At 38.6% G+C, this 23,896-nt stretch overlaps 1 protein-coding gene across 1 annotated transcript in view; it reads right to left on the bottom strand.

Annotated features, from left to right (window-relative positions):
* GRM8 (glutamate metabotropic receptor 8) overlaps window positions 1–23,896 on the bottom strand; it is a 570,939-nt gene that overhangs the window by 250,576 nt on the left and 296,467 nt on the right. The gene's annotated exons all lie outside the window — the stretch shown is intronic.

Here is a 23,896-nt window from a genome sequence, read left to right as displayed (position 1 = left end):
CAAATGTAGTTGTAACAGAAAAACAATTCAAAACTTGACTAAAAAATTAAAATCCATGCACTGACTTTTCATATTAAATCTCTCCAAGAACATTTTGTAAGTTTCTTTTATATCTGAATCTGTTTACAAGAAACAAGATCTTGGTTCGGGTTTTGTAACTCCAACAAATCAGTGAAAAATGAAAAACAATTCAGAGACTAAGAGGTATTACACTGTAATAGTTCACAACAAAAGAGCCAACAGAAGCGGATGTTTGGCACAGTGGTTAATCACTACAGGGGGCACCCAGCTTCCATATCAACATGTTCCACACTCCTGTTAATTCCCAACTCATGAAGTAACACCCAGATGGGAGACATATTGAGTTCAGGGTTCAGAGCTTCAGCCTAGCTCAGTCTGAACTGCTGTGGCCTGTGAGGAATAATTTTTTTTAACCTTTTAGTCTAGCTTTTTCCATCTCTCTCTGCATTTCAAATGTATTGAGAAATAAATAAAATGAAACAGGTAAATTTAAATAAACAGTTTTAATTTTGTGAAAATGGAATATGTTTTAGGGGTCTTAGAAAATCTGTGGGTACTATTATGAGAAAATTATGCATGAATTTCTAAATTTTTCAATATCAAGATAAAATTTAATTCCATTTTCCCACAGACTTGTCTCTTGTACTGAAATTGCTGCATATCCTTTCCCTGTATGTTTTTATTTTCCCTGATTCGCATTTATTCATAAAAATATAAGGCTCATACTGTACTTTCCCAGCCACCTCTATAATTGTTGTCAAAATTCAGCCAATGTGAATATATGAAGAGTAGTTTATTTGCCCTAACTCATAATATATTGCAATTTATTTATTCTTTCCTCTATACATAAATGTTGATGTTGCTGTAAACTTTCCACTACTAAATCAATATCAAATCAAAGCAATAAATTCACACATGAGAATTTAGCTACAGAATGAAAGGAATTCAAAAAATAAAAACTCAATTGTGAACTGAATTTTTCTAATACTTTATAAAGTCCCTTCACATGCCTCAATTTATAACTCTAAGTTTAGCATGCAACTTTGCAATGTTACTGGAAACTGCTGAATTGTACTCTAAAGAATTTCACCCATTTATTTTCCCAACAATGGCATATGAGTTTAATTCCCTATAGCCTTCTCCCATTTTACCAAATATTTTTTAAATTTATCTAATTGAGATAAAATTTTATATTCTGGGGTTTTAACACTGTTATATTGAATCTTTGTGTGCATAAGGATTTTCATATCTGGTGGTCAATTAAAAAAATAAAAAAGCTTATTTGAAAGGCCTACAGAGTTTCCAGGTATTGGTTATTTCCCACAACTACCAGAAACAGGAAGAACAGAGCCAGAATAAAGCCTGGAGTCACAAATTCAATCCATGTCTACTATAAAGGGCAGCGTCTCAAGCACTTGAGACTGCACCTGCCACCCCTCTGTGTGCACATTGGGAGGAAGCTGCAACAGGAAACAGAGTTGTTGGAACTTGAATGCAGGCACTCTGACACAGGATGCTAACAGCTCAAGCAACACCTTAAATACTGCACGAATATAGCATTTTCCTTTGTTTTAAATGTGAGCTTTAAATCTAAGCTTTTACATCTATATGGTAAATTACCTCACTACTATCAATAATCTATCCTCTCCTCACTGGTTTTTAATAACATCCCACTAATCTGTGTTCCATATGGTGAGTTTTCTAGATCTCTATAATGTCTTGTAATACTCAAGAATAAAGAAATTAACATACAGACTTCTTACAGCTGATATTGCTATAGTTTGTTAATTGAATCCTTTTTCTGTTTTAAAGTCTGTTTTTAAAAAGACTAAGATTTAATTACATGCTTATTTGAAATGCAGAAAGTGAGAGAGAGAGAGAGAGAGAGAGAGAGAGAAACTTTCATCTGTTGGATCACTCCCCAGATGGCCACAACAGCCAGACCTAGACCAGCCGGAAACCAGAGGCCAACAACCCCATTTCTGTAGGTGGCATGAACCCATGCAATTTTCTCAAATTATACTACACATATATGTGTACGCACATGATGAATGTATATACATGTCTGTATCCCACTGCACTTTTCACCCCAATTTTGGATTTTCCCTATGTAACAGTTTCTACATTTTAATAGCTGAGTTTTACTCTCAACAGTAACAGCTAATGCCAATTTCAATGAAATTTGAATTCTCTATTTACCATTTTCTTGGTTGCTTCTATTTTATTTTCTGCCTTTGATCAGCTCTTTGGGACAGCCAACTCATCTTGATCTTAGACATTACTAAGCATCAGAGTATACTTTCATTCTCTTATTCTTCTGAACTATGACAAAGTCTACAAAAAGTTTCATTGAGCCCCTCACAATCTCAGTGCTTTCCTGACTTCTACTTCACCTTATTTAAAACCAGTATTAGCCATGTCTTATAACCACTGCTTCTCTCATCACATCATTAAATTCCAGTATCACTGTCCTCTTTTAAAGTTAGAAAATACCTTCAGAAAAAATCTGTTAAAGTGAATCAAAGATGGCTTAATAGATACATTCAAGTTAAATTTAACCGCCCTGAGATATAAAAAGAACAAAGAAAGAACCCTGTTTCCAGGGGCCTGACAGAAATTTTTAGTGGAAACATTAAAAAAGAGAGAGAAAGCCAAAGACCCCATAAAATCAGAGCTGTTCCTCACTGCTGTGGTTGGCTGGCCATGCTGTGTAGCAGCACCAGGCTGGGAGCCACCATCTGCTCAACAAGGAACAAGAAATTGCCTCACCCCACCCAGGCACTGCAGCTTTATGGGGGACAGAATGCTCCAGTCATCCAGTGACGTTCACTCCAGCCTGGGCCATTGACTGAGCTCATAGCCTGGGCTTGGTTACAAGACGGTAACGCTCACTGTCTCCCCACTTGGCACCACCTGCAGAACTCCAGCATCCTCCATAAAAAGCCATGCAGTGGCTCTGTATGCCACTGCTACCACAAAGAACCCAAATCAGGGCCAAGGCAACTTGATGGGGTAGGGGGTGTGGAGTTAGACTAATATCTGGCTTTGCAGTAGAAGCTGTACAGACCAGAAGAGAATGGGATGATATATTCAAGATTCTAAAAGAAAACAACAGCAGCAGCTTTTAACCAAGAATGTTATATCCAGCAAAGCTGCCATTTAAGACGAGAGGAGACATGGGAAATTCTCCAGATTAAAAAAAATAAGAGAATTCTGCTCTACCTGACCAGCCTTACAGAGTCTAAAGGGAGTGAGTATCATGAAAACACACGATATCCTCAAATTCACTTACAGGGCATGTACAATCAGTATCTAATCAAAAAATGACATGTCTTGGTTCTTTCCTATCAATACTAACCTTGAGTATAACTGTATTAAATTCTCCATTTAAACTTCTTAAATTGGTTGAATGGATTAAAAAAATCAAGACCCTCTCACATGCTGCCTACAAGAAACACTCTTCGTAAGAAGAGACTGAAAGCAAGCAGTGGAAAAACATGAAACCAGGCAAATGGAGACCAAATAGTCAAGAGTAGCCAGCATCATACCACATAGAACAGACTTTAAAAAGAGACAAAGCATTATATTTTGAAAGAAATATCAATAGAGCAAGAAGATATGAGAAATCATAAATTTATATGAACCCAACACAATCCCATCAAGATATATACAGCAAATACTGTACATGTACTGGGAGAGATAAACTCAAATGCAATAGTGAGTGGATTCAACACCATACTCTCATTGATACAGATTATCCAAGCAAGAAAAATCAATAAAGACATATCAAAATTTAAACATGCCTTGAGATGGACCTAAAATACATTTACGTAACATTTCATCCAACAGATACACAACACACATTCCTCTCAGCAGCACAGGGAACACTTTTTTAGGATCAAACATGTATCAAATAAAATCTCAAATAAATAAATAAAGGCCACAAATGAAATGTCAGTAAGTTAAGTAAAAATGAAATCATACCATTCACTTATTACACCACAAAAAGCTAGAAGTCAAAATCATTAAGAACAACAGAACATTCATAAATACATGGAAATTAAACATGATTCTGAATATTCAGTGGGTCACTGAAGAAGTTAAGAAGGAAATAAAAAGCTTTGTTGGAAAAAAAGATGCAATAAAACATATCAAATCCTGTGGCATACGGTAAATGCAGCATTAAAAGGAAAATTCACAGAAACAAGTGCTTACACTTTAAAAAAGAAATGTTTGAAATAAATGACTTAAATGATACATCTTAAAGACTTGGAAAAACAGACAGAAGGAGCCCAGAATCAGGAGGAGGTGAGAATTAAGGTAAGAACAGAAATAAGTTATACCGAAACTAAAGTTAGAATATGAAAGAAAACAAAAAGGTAGTTTTTGAGAAGACAATAAACCTTAAGCCAAAACAACAAAAAACAAGAACTCAAATTAGAGTTGAAAAATAGGCATTTCTACTTACACCACTGGAAAACAAAGGACCAGAGAAATTACTCTGAACAACTATGATAACAAATTAGCCAACTTCAAAGACATGGGTAAAATCTCGAGTTAGTATCATCGAGCATGATTAAATCAGTCAGGTAGAAAATCTAAATAAACCCATACTACAACAAGCAAAGGGATGAAGGAACAAACATCACCCATCAAGGAAAAGTCCAGGGCCTGATGGCTTTACTGCCAATTATACAAAACTTTTAAACAGAAACTTAACTGTTGAGTCATTTCAAATTACTGAACAGAGTGGAACTCTGTCAAACTATTTTTATGAGGCTAGCATCAATCTGATACCAAAGACACAATATGAAAAGAAAACTATGGACCTTTATCTTGGAGGAGCATACAGGCAAAGATTCTCAATAAAACGCTAGCAAACTGAATCCACATCTAAATCAGAAAAGTCATCCATCACAATCAAGTGGGATGGATTCCAGAAACCCAAGGATGCACCAACACATGCAAATGAATCAAAATCATAAATCACATCGAGGGCATGAACACCAAGCACTGTACGGTCATCTCGGCAGAGAAAACATTTGGTCAGATCCAACACCTCCTCACGCTAGGAACATATTCCTAACATTATAAGAAATGTAGCTCAACACTATGAAGACTATGCATGCCAAACCAAAAGGCCACATCAAACTGACTGGGGAAAAATGAAATCACTTCCCCGGCAGATCTGGAATGTGACAAGGTGCAGTTTCACCACCCCTGTTCAGCAAAATACTAGACGTATCAGCAAAAGAAATTAGGGAAGAGAAAAAAAAATTAAAGCCATCAAACTGGGAAGAAAGGAGGTCAAAATATCAGACACGATGCTGTACATGGAAAACCTAAAATCCCGCCCCCCGCCGTGTCAAAAAAAAAACCTTACGCTAAGTCAATTTAGGAAAGTTGCAGTTTACAAGATAAGCATCCAAAACTTTTTAAATTATACTAATGATGAACTCACTGAAAAAGAAATCTCATTCAGAATAGCCACAATAAACAAGACATACTTAGGGATAAGTTCTTACAAACAAATGAACTTTCTACACAATGAAAATTATAAAATATTACAAACTACATTGAGTCCGTTAAAAACTAATTAAAAACTTAAACAAGTATGTTTTAAAAATAGAACTATAGAACACTGGTGAAAGAAATCAGTGGGAACATATAAAGAAAAATTTTCAAGGATTTGAAGGAAGCATCCATAAAATGCTTATGCTACTTAAAATAATCTACAGATTCAATGCAATCTCTATTAAAATACCAATGATGTTTCTACAGAATTGAAAAAAATTCTAAAATTCATATGAAATCCCACAAAGACTCAGAATAATCAAAGTGATCCCGAGCAAATGAACAACTGAATATGGTAACTTCTAAACTGGGAGTGGCCCTCATTGCATGACAGCTGAAGCCGGCATCCTGAACAGCCAGCTGACTTTCCATCGGCTTCCTGAAGTTTGGAGAGATGGCTTTTTCTCATCTTATGTTTATGAGCTAAGCAGACTCTCGTCTCCAGGATCTGTTCAGGGTGATTGATTCCAATTCCAAGCCAACTTTAGCATCCAGTATTGATTTCTTCTATCCGGTGTTGTAACTCCCTAAATGCTCTGCACTGAACTTCTTTGTTCCTGGAACATGGAGATTGTGTAAGATATTTATTGTACTTTTTCCAATATGCATATGATTTTTGGAAAATCTTCCATAGCATCTCAGTCCATCATATTAGGAGTTAATAAAATATTTCTTGCCTTCTCATGGATGGTGGCCCTTCCTTAAGCTTATATTCTTCTCACAAAGGAAAACATCCGACAATGGACTTGTCATTTTTGTTTTGTTGGTAATAGTTCTGTTGAGCTTTCATTCACACATTGCAGTTTACCATGTAATGGCTCCTAAAGTATTTTGAAGTGTTTTTCATGATTTATTCATTTACTTGAAAGAGTGATAGGGAGAATGTAAGGAAGAAGGAAAGAAAAGGAGCAGATAATATTCCATTTGCCAAGCATTCCCTGAGTTATTCCAACACCAGTGTGTGGGCTGAGGCCAGGAGTTGGGAACTCCACTTGGGTGTCCGTGCGGGTGGAAGGGACTCAAGTACTTAGTACTTGAGCTGTCATCTGCTGCATTCCAGGCACATGTACAGGGAACCAGATTAGAAGCACAGCAGTTGCAAACCAATACTCTTATTGAACACTTCATACCACAACACTAACACCTGACCTTAGCCAAAAGACCAAAAAGCGCTGTACCACAATATTTATCCTTTAAACATCACTCCACAACACATTTCCCTCCTTCCTGCTAGCCACAGCTCAACAATCTACCTTTGGTCTCCAAGATTTGTTTATTTTGGATATGCCATGAAAATGGACTCATATAATATGCAGTTCTCTGTGACTGGCTCCTCATACTTAGCATGATGCTTTCAGGCTCCAAGTTGTTGTAGCAGCTCTCCATATTTCATTTCTTCCAGTTATCAGATGGTGTTCCATCATCCACATGAAGCCATACATTGATGTGCCTCTTGATCAGATGACAAACATCTGAATGTTTTCCACTTCTGAAACACTATGGATAATGCTGACGTGAATATTCATGTGCAAGCTTTTATAGACAAATGTTTTCTCTCACAAACACATAACAAGGTATATAATGGTGAAATACGGGGTTTTTCACAAGTAGTTTTCCATCTCACATTTCCACCAGCATATGTAGGTTCCAGTTTCTGTACATCTTTGCTAACAATCATTTTTTTTTATTACTGCTATTTTTGTAGACGTGAAGTGGTGTCTACTTACGGATTTGATTTGCATTTTCCTGGTGAAAGATGGTATTGAACATTTTCATATGTTCCGACTTGCCAATTTTACATCTCCCTTGGACAATCTTTTTGAAGCTTTTGTCCATTTTTAATTGGATTCTTTGTCCTTTATGATTAATTTATAACAGTTCTTTATGTATTCTTGCTATAACTATCGTATATGACTTGCAAATGTGTTTTCCCAATCTATGAGCTGGCAAGGGTTGGCTTTTCCTGGCCTTAATGACATTCTTTGAACCAAGGAAGTTTTAAGCTTCAACAATGGTCCAATTATCTATTTTTTTCCTTATATTTCTTGGACTTTTTGGCATTACACCCAGGAAATCATTAACGAATCCAAGGTGACAATGATTTGTATTTACCTTTTTCCAAGAACTGTTACCATTTTAGAGGTCACAGGTATAGCTTCAATCCATTTTGACTCATTTTTTTTGTGGTGTGAGCATGGTAGTAAGCCTTACAAGCTTACCACCTGGAAAGGTCGTCTCCAGGCGTTGAAAGATATGACAAGAAAAATGACAAAATTTGAAGTACATTATGCATAACTTATCACAGCAGTATTAGAGGACATGAGACATAAGCTTTCTTCATACTGATACCATAACTTTTGAAATTACACAATCTTTAAAATCACAGTTTTTTAAATATTTCCAGATGTGCATGCATGTATCCATAGCTAAGAAGCTAAGAGAAACTAACATTGTTGCAATTAATTTTTTCAATTTATGTTAGATTCAAAGAGAAAGATCCCATCATCATTCTGGTTAATTCCCCAAATGCTTGCAGTCACGGAGGCTGGGAGAGACAGAAGCTGAGGGCCTGGAACCGAACCTAGGTCCTGGGTGGCAGAGAACCAATCCCTGGAGTCCTTCCCTCTGTCATTCTGGGTTATTAGAAAGCTGAAGTCAGCAGCTGGTGGCAGCCAGCAAACCTAGGCACTCCATGTGGATTCAACAACTGGACTCAGTGCCTTCCCCCACTGTTGCAATTCTGATCGGAGGCGGCAGTGTTAAAGCAGTAGGAAGAAAACTGTCAGAAAGTCTAAGCAACCTGAGTCACTGGTATGACAGGCTCAAAGGAAGTCAAACACTTGTTTATATAAGTTGATTTCTTACAGCATCCTGACAACTTGTTCCAACCCTTCACTGCTGTAATTTATAAGAGATGAAGGAAAGCAATACATTGGGCATGTTCTGACCAAAACCACTGGAGGCTCATTTGAAATTTACAAGTATTGACTAGAGACTTTCAAAATTTTCTGAAAATCAATGTCAATACTTTTCGGTAATGAATCACAGGCCAAGAAAAAAGCAATTTCTTTGTGATATGGTAAATCCCAGTAAGTAATCCTTATCTGCATGTCTCTAAAGAACAATCAGAGAAAAAAATGAGTGATAAACACGGAGGTAAGAAAAAATTTCTATCAAAAGTGTCAGCAGGAACAATAAGAATAACAAAGCTAACAGAGAAATGAGAGAATGAGGAAAGGAAGAGCTGAGTGGGAAGACAGAGGTGGAAGGGAGAGTTGATACAAGAATATCGCAAGATCAGATGTCACTCACATGCTGTCTTTCTGGATGTTGTCAAGAATGATAATGTGTAAGAAGAGCTCAAAACTAGTTCACTCTTTATGTCCCAGAGGAAACAGTTATTGAAGCAAAATTAAAGCCATCTCTAGGTATTATGGGTATGTATACTCAGGCCAACAGTAAACAATACCAGTGTCAAGTCAGGAAGGAATGGAGTTGGCATTACAGCCCAGTGGGTGAAGCCAGTGACAACACCAACATCCCGCACTGGAGTGTCAGCTTGAGTCCTGGCTGTCCCACTTCCAATTTAGCTCCCTGCTGAAGTGCCTGGGAAGGCAGCAGAGGATGGCCCAAGAGCCTGGCCTCCTGCCATCCACATGAGAGACCAGCATGTAGTTTCAGGGCTCAGCTCCACAGGGATTCAACCCTGACTGTTGTGTGCATTTCCGGAATGCACATGGAAGAGGGCTCTCTTCAGCTGTTGCTCTAGCTCACTGTCACTTGTTCGCTCTATTCCTACCTCCCTCCTCCTCTCCCTCCCTGTCACTCTGCCAGGCAAATAATTAGGACTACCTAAAAAGAATAAGATGGCAAGAATAAAAGACACTTTCTGGCTGGTTACAATAACTAAAATAATTTTAGTATATAAGACTGACAGGATGTTTTGGTTGTTGGGTTCAACAGACTTGGTGCAAATCCAATGCAAACATTACAGGTAAATATGTGTCTATCTGTGTGACCTGCCTTCTTGGCCCATGGCTTGGCATCAAAACCTGCCTCTTTTCCTGATCTCCATGTTTGCTTGGGGCAGGGGAAAGGAGGTGGACCCTGCTGTTCTTTGAAGAACTTTAGCCTTCTGTCTTTGCTTCTGACAAGAATCAAACTCTTGGGAGGGTCCTTCTCCTTTTTCTCCATTCCACCTTGCCTATTCCTTAATGCCAAGGAAGTCTAGAAAGCAGGATAGCAGATGGTCAGGACCATGGAAGAAAACGCGATTTTCATCCCAAGGCTCCTGCAGTGGAGGCCGGCTTCCTCCCAGCACTAAAGGAATATTAAGAACATCCATTCTTTCAGTTGCTAGAAATGCTATGTAAAACATACAGCAGTAATGTAGATACAGAATCTGTGTTTTAAAATAGATAGGTTAACCTGTTCAGTGTAGTACAGTTAAATGTACTGCAAGAAAAAGTCCCCTTCTTTGGTGATCACGGTAACCTTTTCTATACTGCAGATGATCGTTGTCAGCAGATAAAACATTTAAGATCAGAACCAGACTAGAATACTCAGATTCCCTACACTTGGTTTTCTGCCACTGAAACCTCAAACCCAGATCTTCTCAGCAGGGCACTGCATATATTACACAGGTACATTAAAGATTTACCACTCCTCTTGGCCCACCTCCAGGGAGCATTTCATCATCGAAGAAAATAACTAAGCTCATTCGAGCCCCTATTTAATTTTTAAAAATGAAATCTATATCCAGTCACATGTCTTTCAGAAGACAAAAATGAATTTTTGTGAAATTCCTTTTTTCCTATAAACACAAAGCACTTAGATTATAAATAGCTTAAAATACATTGCTATTAATGAAAAGTTTACCCAGTATTTACAAAGTCCTCAGTATTATACTAAATAGCTCCAATGTAGGGTGTAGTTTAAAACCAACACAGACCACATGCTTACATGCATACATACTTAGTTCTACAGAAGAATTCTCTCCACTGGCATGCATTACTCCTGATTTACCTTGGGCCACTTGCACTGAGGAGTCTTGGCAATGCAGATCGTATCTCACAGTGCACTCAATCTAGGCTTTTAATGAAGCAGGCCAATGCAAAAACAACTGCATTCGTTGCATTTTTAGGAAAGTCTGTACATGGCCAAATTCACTAATCAAGTTGGCTTCCTTTAAAGACAGAAATCCTTCTATATTTCATGTTATGAAAGTAAATATTGCTTTAATAGTTGTGGAATAAACAGCTGATGCGTACAAATTCTATATTGATATTTTATCCGTTACATCTAAGAGTATTAACTAGTTTGATTTACCCGCTTTCTGAGACAGATCCAATTACTAATATCGTGTCTGAAGACACTAACACTCTGGGAGTAAAACACCATTCCCCTCACAGTGACCATTCTGCTGCACCGGAACCTAAGACGTCCAGCCCCCAAGTCAAGTTTTCAACCACTCTACTCCACAGCCTAAGAATGAGCATACAAACCAGGCTTTTTCTAAAATTTCACATAAAATGATTATTAAAACCACCCCAGGAATCCATCTCAAAAATGATTTTGCACCAAAATAAGCATAATTGAATTCCATTTCTTTACAAACTTTTTGAGGTACTGTTTGGAATAACCAGAGGAATATTATTTCAAATTAATTGTATGTAACTGAGGGTAAATTAGACAAAAATACAAACCGCTTCATTTATAGTCTTATCTTTGCCAGAGTTTTCTTTCATATTGGGAAGGAGTTTATGGTTGGTCTCCGTGTCCAGAAATCACTAATGATCTCAAAAACAGTTGGCTGAAGTTATTACAAACAGGTTGAACGCTTGCTAACTGACAGACTCTATGGAAATACGAGCTTTTTTCTTCCAAACCTTGGTATTTCTCCTATCAGTATTCTATATAAATTCTATAATTACAAATAGTTTCACTTGAACTTTGACTTCTTAAAGTCAAACCTACTGTCATGGTTAGGAGCAAATAGAAATGACATTTTACTGCACACATTTTTTATTTGGTTCTAAAGTAAGTTATTTTCATTCCTTAAGTATCATTTCCATTGTTAAATTCTCGTGTTCTAAGCTTTTCTTCTTTCCTAAGATTTATCTTCATTCTTAAACCTACCACACTTTCCAAACCAACATCTCCCTGCAACTGAAGCCTCTAGATCTATTTAGACGGAATGCATCCTCTGTTTATCTAGGAGTACATGAGTTGGGTACAGTAATGCTTTCTAAATGACACATTTCCTGACAAATTCAAATGTGACTCACATGGGTCGCTAATCCCCACCCATCTGCTCCACTGCTCCACTGCTCCACTCCGATAACTCCACGCCTGAGAGAAGTCCTGAATTGTCTGAGAGCATCATGACTACGTAATCCAGCTGTGAATAGAATCTCAAATCATTGCTTCATTGCTTTTTCTTTTTTTTAATGATTTATTCATTTTATTACAGCCAGATATACAGAGAGGAGGAGAGACAGAGAGGAAGATCTTCCATCCGATGATTCACTCCCCAAGTGAGCCGCAACGGGCCAGTGCGCGCCGATCCGAAGCTGGGAACCTGGAACCTCTTCCGGGTCTCCCACGCGGGTGCAGGGTCCCAATGCATTGGGCTGTCCTCAACTGCTTTCCCAGGCCACAAGCAGGGAGCTGGATGGGAAGTGGAGCTGCCAGGATTAGAACCGGCGCCCATATGGGATCCCGGGGCTTTCAAGGTGAGGACTTTAGCCGCTAGGCCACGCCGCCGGGCCCTTCACTGCTTTTTCAAATGATAATCCCAGAACACTTACAATGTTCAGTCACCACATGGAGCACTTCCCTTACATTATCTCATTTAACCCTCAGGACAGTCCCCGAGGTCAGTAACACTTCATGGCAACGGGGGAAGTGATGCGCCAGGAAGGGAACCCATTCACGCATGCTCAAACACTGGAAGAGTCTTACTTCCAAAGCACACTTGTCTCATTTGAGCTTCTGTCTTTAATCTATTTCTTCAACTCATGTTCTATCTGTGTCATCCACTTCCTTTCGATGAATTCAAATTGCAGAAACACAGAAACGGCCACTTTAGCTATCAAGCACATTGCGTCACTGGGCTTCTCACAACAGAATCGATGTATTAGGATATGTCTATGTGAACGCTCATTTTGCCTAACCGTCAGACACCATGTCCTTCACCGGAGTACTTGGGTTCATTTCTGACTCCAGTTTCTCACCAATTCACACCCTGTGAGACAGCAGGTGATGGATCAAGTAAGGTTCCTGCCTCCCACACTGAATACCGTGACTCAGCTCCTGGTTCCTGGCTGCAGGCTCGCCTGTGTGCACAGGTAGTGGTCTTCTCCATCTCTCAAAGATTAAAATACCTTGATGACTATATAAGGTACACTTAGCAATGCTATCAATCCTCAAGCCATGCCAACTTACATAACGACAGCAAGTCATAAGTTAGTCAAGCATTTCATAATGCTTTGTATTCTGTGTATCAGTAAATTGGGTATCACAATTTACATTTCACTAAATGTTACTAAAATGTTCATTGCCTCTTTTTCCACAACACCACAAATATCACTATTGTAACCCAGGCCACTACAAACATTTCATGACAAGTCAAGACATTTTACATATCTTAGAAGCATAAAAATAACATCAAAAACAATTTGATTAGTTCACTTTTAGAAATGCAAATATTCTATGTATTACCTTGAGTTTGGAATGCGCCGAGGAAGGATTATCAACTTAGTTTCATGATAACTCAAAACATATTACATATTTTAGAGTGTGGAAAAATCTTAGTTTGCTTCCTTCACTTAAATTTGGGAATTATGAGTATTTTACTCTGATTCGGGGTCAAGAAACGAATATCAAATTTTACAATATCACAACGAAGTAATCCAAGATAGAAACACAGGATATTCTGTAGAATTTTAAAAGTAAGTAACACACTTACTCCTCTACACAAAACAATGGAGTTTGGAACTCCCATACAATGACTGCAAATCCCGAATCTCTAGACCATCCTCTGCTTTGGTTTCTCCCTGAAACATGAGGATAAGCCTGGAACCCTCATCCACTAGCAACCCAATTTAAGCAAAAACTGTGACTATGAGAAAACAGCAAAATGTTCCCCTCATGGCCAAAATCCACCATGTGAGCCACCTCTGCATCAATTATTCAACAATGCAATTCATCTCATTAAGACAACCTGAATAAAACAATCAAGGGAACTATCATCAGATTATGTCATACATAATAAATCACCAACTACTTCAAAAATGTCCTTCACCTTCCACTTCCGTGCTGGCTGCTGTCTCCTGCCATACACCGTCGCCTCTCACTTGAATGACTGTTAAGCTTTTAACACATCTCAGCATCTCCACTCTTGCAACACCACCTCACCTTTTCAGGGACTCACAGCACCTCGAGAGTAACTAGAAACTTCTGTGATCTAGCCAGTGCCTTCCCTCTCATCCACAGCAAGTGGTTTCATATCTAGATTGAATGCATTCCTATTCCAAGACCTAGGCAGTGTCTCCTTCCTTTTAGTGAGAGGGGTACCCTGTACAGTGATCCTCTTTCCTTCCATCATCCGAACCTTTAGCAGACACTCAAGGCTTCATCTCTGCCCACAAAACCTTCATGACCTCCCCTCACACTCAGCAGTCACCTGTGCCTGCTGTGTAACAATTTATTCCATAATATGACAATTGCTGGAAGAAGTGTTCGAGGCCAGAGACTTCCTTTCTTAGCCATCTTTGTGTCCCAGCATCCAGCTGAGTGCCTGGAACATAGAAAACACTCAATGCATATTTGCTAAATGAACAAAGAAATCAGGACTTTCTCAATGTCCCTGATCTCAACCATCACCTGGGTGCTAATTAAAAAGGCACATCATTGAGCTAATGGCCTTTATTGACCCATGTGGACTGTTCCAAAAAGCTTTGTGCATTTGTCAAGTATCACAAGGATCTGGCATAATGGAGAAACTCTGGAATTACTATAGTCATTTAACCATGGCCAACAGGAAACTTCATGGCTTTGCATAAAATACTTTTGTCCATGAATAAACTGAGGTTCCCATGCAGCTACTCCTTGCCCTTCATCTAGTACCTACCTGTGCTATACATAATGGAAAAAGAAACAGCTTTTTACCACATAAAAATAAGGGCACAAATATAATATCCTTAGCTCAGAATATAAACCCAGCAAGAAAATTTGGTTATGATTTCAATACTGTTTGCATTCTTTATGCTCCTGTTTTCAATGTGGCCCAAAAATGTCATGACTCGGAATAGCTGTTTGTTGAATTGCTTCACATTTTTGTCTAAACCACTGTAATTTCCTACCTGGCACTGAAACACCTAGTTTGTCTGCAAAAACTCCACTTTCGTGCCGATTATACAGTACTTGTTGATCCCTAGTTAGAGTGCAGTATTTTATTCTTACTTTAAAAGTTCCAACTTGTTCAAAACACACACTGGTTTTCCGTGTTACTCCAACGCCACATACCTTACTCGTTAACCCTTGCATCAGTCTTACCTCCACTGAAGGAAAATTTTTGGAGGGTCACTAGCAACCTTTCGGTTCCCAAATCTAACCAATTTCTCAAACACCCACTGGCCTCACACGTCAACATTGAAAGTAGGCTTTCATTTAACACTCAGTCCTCATTGCCACCCTTGTTTTCCTACTTCTATCTCTGCTATATTTTCTGTCTCCTTGGCAAACATACTCTGCTTTTTTTTGTTGTTGTTCTTAAACATGCTTGGTTCAATCTTGAAATCTAAACATGCTGGCCAAGCAGTGAACTTGTCTTACTAGGAAGAGGTTTGGTTCTCATTACATTGAGCCCTTCTCCGCATCTCCCGTGGTCCAGGTTGTCATCATCATAGTTCCCTTTCTAATGTGTATGAGCTGCAATTAAAATGTCAGCCTCTCAGGCACACTGTTCATATGCCAAGTGCTCAATAATCACACCAGAACAGTTACCAAACAAGGCCACCATGAAAGAAAATCTACTGAATGGCACTTACTCTGAACTAGACTCAAGTTTTCTCACCATTCAACTTTCATGCTTTCTAGTTCCTCCACCTGGAATGTTATCCACTATCCATAAATACTGATCCCAAATAATTGCACCTTTCCTTGATCTTTACATATCATCTGGCTGAAAATGCAGCCCTAGGATGAATTCTCAACATGCTTTTTACTCTTCTTGGCCATATTGCTTTGTTCTGTACTTACTGGTATGAATGGCTGTTCTCCTTCATTAGGTATTAAAGTGTGTTAAGAGTAGGTAGCTGCCAATTGCCGTTGAGTGCTTTATTATCATTGAGTGCTTTTAATTTGCTGAGTACTTGTTGGCAGTTCTCATCTTAACTCCCTGTGACAAATGCTTTATTTTTTTTCATACTACCATTAAAGAAACTGACATTAAAGTGATAAACATGACTGACCAAACAAATAAGGTCTTAAGAAGTGATTACCCAAATCCCAGGGTGCTAAATCCTTAATTATCCCAGCCCCAGGCATCTACCCAATGGGACATGCTGCTACCTGATCTCATTCATCAATCAATACCCACCTCCACATCAACTAATATAAGGACCATTTCATTGGCACCTAAGATGACTTAGAGTTTTATGGTAATATAAACTTTTTGATGACCAAGCCTTATTTCCTTAGGATTCCCCCAAGAGCTCTCAGGCAGCTCCACAAGAAGTTACCTCCAGTTCACAAAGACGCAGAGTTCGGTAGTCTCCACAGATTCTCAGTTCTAGTTACAGTGTCAGGGTATCACTTCGTTCTAGTGCTGCCTTCAAAGTTTAAAATCCTTTTAAACCCGGTGACTTGAAGCTCATTAACAAATCAAAAGTATTACATCTCAACATACAATTTTCTACTTGTGTTTTTTGTTATTTTTAAAACACTGGGGCTGATGTTGTGGGCCAGTGGCTTAAGTAACCCACTGCAACATCAATTTCATTTGACAGAGCCCGGGCATAAGTCTCAGCTGCTCCGCTTCTCATCCAGCTTCCTGCTAATACACCTGGGAAGGCAGCAGATGAGAACTCAACTCCTTAGGCCCCTGACACACTATCGGAGACCAGAATGAGTGCCTTAACTCCTGGTTTCTGCCTGACCAAGCACAGGCTTTTGTAGCAAAAAAAAAAAAAAAGAAAAGAAAAAATTCCCCTCTTATATCCTTCCCTGTTACTATGTGTTCCAAACAAATGAATCTTCAGAGAAATACTTATTTAAAACTTAACAATGAGGTTTAATTACCTATGTTTATGGAAGTCAGGAAGTTTAGTGCACTTCTCAGTGCTTGTTAAATAGTCACATATTTGGATGTTTATCATATTGCATGTGCCCCAACCCCATTAAGATAATTTGTTTATATGAAACAATATTCTAGGAATGTTAATTAGCAATTTATCCATGAATATGCATGATTATTTTTAAGTTTACTAATAATACACAGGGGTCTTATCTGTAATTATATCTGAGTATTTTCTTTTTCTCAGGAAAACTAGGTAAAGTGCATTTGGAAAATGCTGGAAAACATTTCATTCCATTACTCTCATTTTTCAGATTTTGCTTAAATATTTTACGACTAATTTCTTCTCCTTGCATGGGCAAGAAATATATCATCACATGTATTACCCTATTTCTTGACATACTGTGCAATTGGAGAAATTTGACACTGCTGAAATAAAAGAGAAAGTCATTGTATTCTCTTCCTTATTACATTATTTTCCTCAAATTCCTCAAATTTCCCTATTTCTGTGTTGCACTTGGATTTACTTTTAAGACATACCGTCAGTTCCACTTTTCACACAAATTTAAACTTTGAATACTTTTTTGTATCCATCTAAGGGGGATTTAGGAGGACTGAACTGATCTACACGTACTTTTGCCTTTTTTCAGGCATTTGCCATTTTACAAAAACTTTTCATCCAACCTGAAAAGAGCTTAAAAAATAATTTTCTTAAAACAAGGCCAGCAGCAGGTAGCAAATATCCATTTCAAACCTAGGCCTGACTCACACCAAACTGTGACCCATTCACTAGGAATAAGTAAATGACTGAATGACTGAATAGCAGATGAAATGCCTTTTGGGTAAAATATAAATGTGTCTGAAACCTATTCACTAAATGTTTACTAGATAAATAAACAAATCGGTGGATAAAGCTCAATATACAGCAGCTCATTTACTTGCCCACCAAAAAGAACATCTTCAAATAAACATTTAGGAAGCACACACAATTAGGAAGACGCTTCAGCAGCAATATGGCTTTTACGGGATTACTCTTCTCAATTTCAACAGTCTTAATGCACAAGCAATTTGCTTGAAGTCTACATTACAGACTTGGATTTCAAGCTGAGGAATCTGATCATCTGGAAACAGAAAATTAAGGATCTGAAATATTGTTAAATAAATAGATGGAACTGCAATTAGCCTCTTAGGACTTTAAGTGCTTCCACATAAAGTCCAAGAAGCAGAAATAAGAATAATGCTTCCTACCACCAAATATTGCCTCAATTTAACTTCTGCCATTTGATCTAATGTCACATCCAAGCATCTGGGCTCTCCACACGTGAAGAGCTGCACTGATCTAAGCAGATGCAGCACACAGGCAAGAACACAAACTCCAAGCAAGCTTGTATTTCCTTCACACCATATTTCTCATACCTGTAGCCACTTGATGAATCTGTCTCCAACCATTTCACTATTGGTTAAAAACCTTCAAACTATTCTCTTGTCAACCTACTGTTCTTTTCATAAGGACTTCCAAAAGACACCTTTTATTGCAAGTTCAAAACCTATCATACTTCTCTAATGCCTAGTGTATAACTGATTCTTTCAAGTTGTGAATCGCTGGCTGGCTGAGTTTTTCCCTGAAGCAGATTCAGTATTGGTAAGAAATCATCTTCCGCTACACTCTGCTTTCCTGCCTGTGCATCTGCAGCATGCTAGAGACCCCAACGTAGAACTTGCAAACCACCTATGAGGTGCTTTCATGTGGGTGTCTGTCACCCAGTCTCTGGATCTGTCAGGGCTTCGGAAGGAACCCAGTTGAATCCAGAGGATCCAGACAGGGTTAAGGAAAGGGTCAAAAGCCAAGTGCTAGCAGGAGATAAGGAATGAACAAGATGGGGAAGTACCGAACAAGCAGGACTGGAGGGGAGCTCACACTGCTGTTGAAGAGGAAGAGATGAGAAGTCTCCTGTTCTCATGAGCCCAACAGAATAGGGGCATGAAGTAGGGCAGGCTGGAAAACACACCACTATGGCGAGGACCAACTGAACGTGGAGCAGACAGATCTCAACCTCTTACTCTTCAAGCCTTCCATCAGCCCAACCCAAGATTAAGGAAAAGCAGGAGAGAGTGCGGGTCACACCATCAATGGGGATCTCTTTCCCAAGGTACAGAGAGCAGACAGGATGGAGATCAGGGGAGGTTCGCACAGCTGGAGCCAAGCTCTGGCCTTCTGGGAGGCAGAGGTGAGGACCAGTTTCTCAGGTCAGCTGCAATGTGAGCGAGCACTACAGAGCTCTCTCCATGAGACGTTCTGAGTAAGAGTGTCACTTATGCAAGACTCTGTTTCCTTACCTTTACTACAAGAGTTAAGACTAAGCTCACAAAACCAAACAAATGAAAGCACAGGTGTGTAAACATTCCAGCACAACAAGCATGAAATGGATAACCCCTGTTATGGACCAAATACAAATTACATCTGTGTGGGTGGCTGTATTCCTGTTGTCTCTTCGAAAACTTATAGAAAAACAATGAGTCAATCAACAACAAGAATCAGTGAGGGTTCGGAGTCCCCTTTGCTGCTCATCTGCATCCCCATCACCTGGCCTTGGAAATGCTGGCAGGACGTCTTTGGACCTTGGCAGGCCCACTATTTTATTTACACAGTGCCTTGGATGCTGTTCCTATCCTTCGACTCAGTAACAGACGGTGCCCCGGACAGCAGTGACATCTGCAGCCCCAAGGGAGAAGGGTCAGCACAAATTTTAATTTTGCTTTTGGTTTGGAGCTTTAAGTACACAGATTTTTTTCTCCTGTCAGTTTGCATCTAGCTTCTTATCTGACATGTTTTAATGCTTTATGTATTTGGACTGACCCAGAAATTTTTAGCCTCGGGTTTTTGCTTATTTTGCTCTATGTTTTTTTTTTGAATCAAAGAAGTTGAATTAGAAAAAGCAAAAAGGAAACAAAAAACAATTCTAGCTGTCATTTCCATATCACTAAAGGGGTAAGAAAGAGGGCATTCTGCTCTTTTTGAATTTCTTCATATTATGAAATGTTTTCATCTGATACTTTAAATAATAGGAACCCAAGATACTAAGGATAACCTATGGATAATTTGACTCAGTTAAAAAATGAACCTGAAGATGAGAGAACATTTAAAATGTTACATTGCATTCACTGGCAAAGAACAAGATTCTAGACTAATCTGTGCTTTTGGAGTAAACACCAATACAGATACATATGCATAAATGCATAATATATGCATTAAGATTTATTCATAGAAGGTCAAGTGTCTATACTGGAAACAGCCTTATCCTCATAAATTGTGTGTCCGGGAATTTCTATCACAAGACATCCTCTGGATGTTTGCTGAGGACACATTTGGGGCCATCAAAATGTCCTCCTCAGGCATCCCACAGTGTAAATGCATCTGTCCCTAAGTATATAAAATAGTATCCTCATTACTGAGACACCATCAGCCTCAATACTATTTGTAATTTCCTTGTGTCCTGGGGCAGCCTTCAAAGGTCAAAGAAAACACTCAAGTCTGTGTCTATAAGATAATTAGATCAAAATAGAATGCGAGGCTGGCCTCAAGAATCTATTCCTAATGTGAGTCAGTCACAGGACAATGAAAACTACAATTCATGCCCCAGCCTTCTCCTTGGTCAAGGGGAGAATGACCAGAGTCCGAATGCAAGGCTGATTCCTGATCACCCTCTAAAAGGCACACTTCTGACTGTCCTCCATCCGGAACCCCAGAACAAGACCCAGGGAGCATGCAGAGAGATAATCTAGATGTTTGGATTAAATACACTACTCAGATTCCCCTTCTGCATAGCCTTGAATTTTTTCTCAATTTATAAAAATATTGATTCTTCAACTCTACAATGGTAAGCAGACTATTCAAACACAATGAACTTTTACTTTGTTGCCAAAAGGACAACTGACATGTCCTACATTTGTCATTCACAGATCAAATTAACAGAAATTCACTGTAATGATAGAGATACACAGGTTTTCTGCCTCTGTTTCTTTTCTTTGGCTCTTAGGCAAGTTATTTAATCCAACTGATTCCAGTTTTTCAGGATGTAAAAGATATGGGATAAATAATAAAGTATTGTTTAACATCTCTTCCAACTATACAAAAAGCTATTATTTGATATACCAAGAAGGATCAAATTATAATTTTATGAATTACAGACCTAAAATTCAGATAAGAATGCATTTTAGATGGATCTAAAGCAATAAAATGTATGTTCAAACATTGTTTAACACCAGAAAAGGACTCAGCCAGAACCATGACAAGCTGAGGAACCCAATTATCAGAGACAGATCAATGTCTTCAACACAATCTCCTATGTACAACAGCACTGTTATGTTCCACACCTACACACTAGGCACAGATCTAAAAACTGGGGTTCAAAAATGGATAGGTAGACAATCTCCGTGCATAGAAAGATGACTTTCTGCTAACTATATTTTCCAAAATAGACACATTAAAGTATATATCCAATTAAAAATCAAATCAGAACAGAGACAATGCAGATAGTTTAGCAACAAAGATCAAGGCTCAGGAGTAGTTAATAGAATTCAAATATAATTGTCACAAGACCCTAAGCAGTAGTAAAACAAGCTCCAGTTCCTTTTTTTTAGTGCCCTAGGGATTTGTTAAAATCAGCATTTTCATGAGCATTGGTTAACAATATGATAAAAATCATTTACTGAGTCTAAGTTAAAAACAAAGCATAAAAGTACATTTAAAATGAATGAGTTATGGGAAATTTTCCTTAACACACAGAGGCATGGGAACTTTTCCCACAGTCCCTGAGCTGTGGGAGGGAGAGCAAGCGAGCTTAAGCCAGGACAGGGCACAGCAAGAAGCCAGGATCTCCATTCCAGTCTCCCACATGGTGTCAAGGGTTCAAGCACCTGGGAGATCTTCCCCTGCCTTCCCAGGCACATCAGCCTAAAGCAAAATCCAAAGCTTCAGAATCAGAATAGCTTTGCAAGTGGCAGCTTGATCCACTATACCACATTGCTGACCTCATACACATTTAATAAACTAACATCGTATGTTCTCTCTGTCATAAGGCAACCTTCATGCAAAACGTAGGAACAATACCTCTATCAATACTGTTTGGTTGCAACTGATGGGTTTTGATAGTTTTATTTTCTTTCCTTCAAAATATTTTCTTTTATTAAATTCTTCACTGACTCAGGTCATACAGTAGCATCATATCCAAGAAGGCTTTTTTTTAATTTTCTTTTTCATTTCTTCAGCGGCACATTGTCATTCAGTAGTATGTTATTTAACTTCATGGCATTGTAAATTTGTTAACTTTATTCCTGTTGTTGATTTTGTTTTATGGCTTTTCATGTAAGTGAATGCACAGTAACTGTAATAGGATTATCATATCAAGATGTGAAGATACAATGCAGTATGCATCTCTACTTCCAAACCAAATATGGACTCCCAATGAAACTACTAAATACATCTTGACAATACGATGCTGGACTCTGCCATTGTCCATACCTGCAATGCCAGAATACACTAAAACAAAAGAATGATTGATTTATGACTACTTATCAAGGACTATATCATCTAGTATAGGGCAAATCGGTTGCAGGGAGGGGGTTTGGAGAGGATTTAAGGGAAATCTCAGGGCCTATGGAATTGTATTAAAATAGAAAATAAAAACTGAATCCTTCCTTTTTTATATTTTTATCAAAAGAAAATGGAGCCCTCTATTTTTTGTAGAATTTGTATACCTATTGAGTCACAATCTAATTTCTCAATCTCAAAGTCAATTTCTGTAACTTAAGAGGATACAGGAGAAATCAGGCAACCCATTCTATAAAGGGAGAACAGGTTTTTTCCATAGTGTGAATCTAAAGAGCATATAACCTCCCTTGAAGCATTTTCAGTTCTAGTTATTCATTCAAAATACAGTTACCCAGTGCAATCAATATTCCAACAGAGGGAACATTATGGTGAGTAAAGATATTAGCCTTATACTCTTGCAATTTACAACTGGGGACAGACAAACAACCCATAGGTAATTATAGCAGGAGGATCCAACCTAATCAGAGATAAGAAATGTGGAGATGTGCGTCCTATTACTAGTCTTCCTCCTCTGCAGACAGGTAAGGAACATGTTTGCATGTCTGGCCTTCTGGACACCCCAGTGTCTTGTCCTGTAGCTAGCCATATCTCTATCGAGAGCCAACTGATTTCAGAGAGCCTCACTGAGAGTAAACTGAACACATCACAGGAGATAAACCCACAGCAGTCTGGTAGAGATTACTATTGCCCGATTCTTCAAACCAGAGCAGTTGAGCCTTGGTCATTAGCCATGAATGGTAGCTACAACACCACCAACGGCTATTTAGGACTCGAAGTGTGACTCACTGCCCTCTCCAAGGGCATTCTTACTGTGAAGTTATACAGCCTGTGACTCTCAGTAAGGGGAAAGGAGATGGCTACATGAACATTTCACAAATAAGAACTATACTTCCAACTATGACCCAAGTCCTAACTTCCAAATAAGTAGAATGTTCTAATAAGAAATGGTTATCTACACCGCAAAAGGGAGTAGAAAATAAACAAAAAGTGTGCCCAAGGTGCAGGGCTGTACCCCAGCCACGCAGCTTTGCTCCATACTTACATGCTTCTGACAGGCCTAGGGGTTAGGAAAAGAGAACTGGATGGATTAGAACAGCAAAGGATGTATGGTTTTATACAGCAGGAAATAACATGGATAAGCTTAAAATACCTGTAACAGAAAAATCAGGTTTAGATGCTTCCCTATAACAAATCTGATTTAATTTGGGGCTTTGAATGCATTGATTCCAGAATGGCTCTAAATCTGGGAGTGGGAGGAACTGCTACTCTATCTTCTAATGTAACTCCCAAGCGAACTAAAGAGAAAATCCACCATTCAGTCACAATGAGGGCTTTTCTCTGACACTCCAAGAAAGTGCGCCTATTCCCTTGGGAACTGAAGCCTCCTGAAG

The sequence above is a fragment of the Ochotona princeps genome, chromosome 25 (assembly GCF_030435755.1).
Source record: "Ochotona princeps isolate mOchPri1 chromosome 25, mOchPri1.hap1, whole genome shotgun sequence".
Classification (NCBI taxonomy): Eukaryota; Metazoa; Chordata; class Mammalia; order Lagomorpha; family Ochotonidae; genus Ochotona; species Ochotona princeps.
The sequence above is the reverse complement of the archived record's forward strand: the minus strand, read 5'-3'. Positions and strand labels throughout refer to the sequence as shown.